Source organism: Octopus bimaculoides, chromosome 3 (assembly GCF_001194135.2).
Source record: "Octopus bimaculoides isolate UCB-OBI-ISO-001 chromosome 3, ASM119413v2, whole genome shotgun sequence".
NCBI lineage: Eukaryota > Metazoa > Mollusca > Cephalopoda > Octopoda > Octopodidae > Octopus > Octopus bimaculoides.
In genome coordinates this window covers 9,093,923-9,098,501 of record NC_068983.1, presented here as the reverse complement: position 1 = coordinate 9,098,501, position 4,579 = coordinate 9,093,923, and positions in this window count along the sequence as shown.

Sequence of the window (4,579 nt, the reverse complement as noted above, 5' to 3'; positions counted from 1 at the left end):
CCCCTCCCTCCCTCCCTCCTTCTTTCTCTCTCTCTCTCTATATATATATACACACACAGACAAACATACACATTCACACATATAATAAATATTATCCATATATATATATATATATGTAGTAAGTTATGGGAACACATGACCTAGCAGTTGGGATTTCGCACTCACGATCCCGTGATCGTAGTTTCAGTTCCTAGATTGGTTATCGTTGTGTGTTTTGTTCTTGAACAAACCATTTCATCTTACATTGTTCTGCAGTCCCATCGACACCTGACTCGTGGTACACTGTGTACCTTCCCAGGCAACGTCGATTTGGCGGACGGAGTGAGCTAATTAATGTACGGCACACATTTGATCACTATAAACAAATCGTACGTGCAGGGCGTTCTGCAAAACATTGAAAAATCATACGTCGGTTTCGAGGGGAGAAACTTTCATCAGTCTGATACATGATAATTTTCGTCCCATGCTGTGACAGCTGCTCATATCGGGTTTTCTTACAATAAAACAAGGTTCTGAAATATATGAGAGTGTTTTATTCACTGCTTCATGACATATCGCAGAAAACATTTCGTTTACGCAAATTACAAATGTACAGCGTTGACAACCCTCAACAAAGAAGAAATGCGTTTGTTCTTCCCGTGAGTTACTGCAGCGACTAAGTTCCTCTCCCTCCGATATATACCACAGTATATTGTGTTTACTACTAGACTATGAAGGATTTTATCTCAGAGAATCAGACAGAAACTTCAGCGCATATATCGGCCTTGCTGGCCTCGGCCGGACGCACACTCACCCATCTTATTTTCCCATATGATACCTTTGGCGTTGTGTGAGTACATATATATATATATATATATATATATATATATATATATATATATACAGAGAGAGAGAAAGAGAGATACATAAATAGAAAGATAGCTATATAAAGACACATACATATATGTATATAGATATTTATGTGTGTATATATATATATATATATATATATATAAAACCATACACGCATACTATGCTCGAGACGATGAAGGAAGGAGATTGATAATAGTTTATAGAATATCGATTGTTGGCTATACTTCATTTGATGTAGTTGAGGTTTTGTTATATGTTGAAATGCTCTGTTTATTTTTATAGTCAATCTTTTGCACATAATTCTGTGTTTCTGCTAATTTCACCTATAACAAGTTTGGGTGTCATTCCTCTGAATGCATGTTTCATTAGTATTTTCCGAGTACAATATCCTCCATTAAGATCGAATTTTTCAGCTTTGTAATATGCTTTACTTTGAACTCTGATTTCATGGTTCGTTTATAGGAGATAATAAGTAAGTTGCCTACAGATCATAATATTTCTGTGATGTTACAAATGTATTTTCTACAAAAACACTTCTGTTACGTATATTCAGATAATTTCGAACATTTTTGTCTTAGAAATAATACCTATGCCTTACATTTTGTCATGGCATATGTACTGTATAGTTTCGATGTGTGAACTGATTTATTGCCAACATCCATATTTCTAACAGGTATTTTCTATTTAGAGAAAGAATGTGTAGTGATTTCTATGCACTTATAAAGCAGTGTTTAGATCGATGGAAGTATTGCTTTTGAACTTCACTGACTCGCTTCTTATTGGAAGTAAATAAACGTAGGCAAGGTAGATATTCTATGTAACTGGCATTTAGGGGAGATAAACGCAGATAAATGCGTAGCTGTGTGGTAAGAATCTTGCTTCTAAACCACGCGATTTCGGTGTCTTTGTGCCCGTGTTGGTCCACTACCCACGACTTGGTAACCGATATTGATGTGTTTTTACGTTCCCAATATCCAGCCGTTTGGCAATAGAGGCCGGTAAAATGAATACCAGGCTTTAAAAAATAAGTACTGTAATTAATTCATTCGACGAAAAATTCTTTAAGGCAGTGTCCCAGCATAGTAAAAGCTAAAGTCTTCAGTTTGGAGTATTCACTTTTGTTTTTCAGATAAAAACTAACGGTAAAATGAGAAGAAGAAAGTTTAGAGTACCGTCTATATGATCATGGTATGCTGCTTGTTAACTGTCAATGTGACCATGAAACCAAACAAAAGCAGTCAGTGTATGTTTCAATGTCCATAAATGAATTGCATTTTCTTGATGTCTACAATTATTTTTTTCCATGTTCCCATGTAGGTGTTATTTTCCTCTGTAGATTACGTGTATCGATTTCAGATATCAGTAGATATACAAATCTATAATTGAGTAGCTACTCAATGAGAGACACTGTTAGAATATTCCTTGCTGTCAAAATAACTGTTCGGCGGATCGTTGTCCCTTATGATTCCTATTGTCGGGAATATTTATTATATTTTATTCTGATACTCAATTATGTACTGTTCCTGGCGTTTATGGTGATTTCCTCGAAGTTATTGCTACAGCTTTCCGTGCACTGGTTCTTAAGTAAAGGACATTACTGACAGCACAAGCTGAATATATGTAGTTAGTTTTAACAGTGCTGGTAGCGTATGCAATTATTGTTAGTGTGCTCATAAGACTGGTGTATATTTTTACAGTATCGAAGCATACATTTATCACTCTAACTTTCCTATTCTTTTTTATTTTCTGTACAATATTATGCCCCGGTAAATCTGAATTACTTATTTTACTAATGCAGATTCTATTTAATCATACCCGTGGTGCTAATAACATTCTTCATGATAAATATCATACCCAACTGGTGAATATTGAAAACGTTGCTGAATCAGACAAAATTCCTCATGCATATAATATTTAGTTACTTTTTGTTATGAGTTGAATTCGCTCTTTCATTTTGTTTTTTTTTTCTTAAATTCATACTGAAAACTAAGTACCCCAATTCAATCGACTTCAAAGATTGCCGTCAAATCTGGAACCTTGTTTCGGATTCCATCAATGTATATTTGTATCTAGTTCCAGCATCTTTTTTATGTTAGGTATATTTTTCACATCCAATCGTTCTGTGTTAATTTTAACAATGGTTCAATTCATAACATTTTAGAAAATAATCTAACAAGGAGACGAGGGCCGCATCTGCGACAACTTCTCGCACAATTTTGAAAACGAAAAAGAAATCATGAACTAGATCTTCCACCTGCCATCTGCAAAGTAAAGGGAATATTGAATAATGTTATCCCAGATGTATTGCAATAAAGATTTTTAAAATATGAGAAGAAAGCTTTTCAAACATATCTGCGTTTATGTAAAGCCTGCCCTACGGATAATCCACGACAAGTAGTGGATAACGTTCATCATAAACCCCATAGATTTTAACTATTTACAAGCAAAACTTAGGTTGTGGTGACAGAAATAAAATAAATTTGATGGTTACATCGATTTTAATTAATAGTTATATGAAGCTGGGTTTGTTTGAATGTAGAAATGTCTCGAAATTAGCTGTGGAAAACAACGCATTTGTTTGCAATTAAATTTATTCAAAATCACCTATAGATACATACAAGCAAAATACATTTATATATATATATATATACTAGCTGACGTATCCGGTAATTCCAAGGAAAGCTGTGTTAATCCCTTGGTTGCGTTTTCATAATTTTTCGCTAATCCTATAACAACAATATAAAATATATAGCCCTTAAAACGGTGTTTGTGCATTTACAGAGAATACCGAACTGTCTTACACAGGATCTTGTTTTGGGGAATTCCCAATAAGTAACGAGTACCTAAATTGTGAAGTCAGTTATGTAATGACATGAAATTAGTTACCCGATAGTAACAATTCAAGTAAAGTAGCGCCGAAAAGGACTTTAATGCATTCCCAGAGGATATAGAACATAGAAGGAAATACTAATAAGGTATGTATATTAAAATCTTGAAGCATGTTACGTAATAACAGGCTAATTAGATATGAGATAATAACAATTCAAAGTAAATAACTCTGAAAAGGTCTTTTTGCGTTCCCAGAGAATATTACCCTCAGAGGCGCTAGTATTGTTATATTCGAGAATAAGTCACTAACTTGTTTAGAAAATACTATTTACGTGTTTAAGGGTTGCACTGGATAAACTTCCCACACATATATATGTGTGTGTGTGTGTCTGTGTGTGTGTGTGTGTGTGTATAAGTGTAGGGGTGCCTATGTGGTAAGAAGATTGCTTACCAGCCACAATGTTCCCGGTTGTCCCACTGCCTGACACCTTGCGCAAGTGTCTTCTACTATGGCGTCTGGCGACCAAATCCTTCAGTAGATTTCGTAGACGGAAACTGAAAGAAGCCCGTCGTATCTATACACACACACACACACATACACATATATATATATATATATATATTCATTTAAAATGCAGAGATGCCTATAATAGGACATCTACTCGCTAGAAATAGCAGCAAAATACTACATACCACAAAAATTAGGGATAATTTCGAAAGGAAATGAAAAATAAAAACTTTTACCAATCTATATTCTGTACCATGGTTTCAAGTCAATTTTAGTAAGATAAAGATTATATATCTTACAAGGTCGGACTATCGTCAGCAGAAATGACCAGACAACATATGAAGCACGAGTCAATACGCAGCATGGTTCGTGTTCCTATGTCTAATTTTT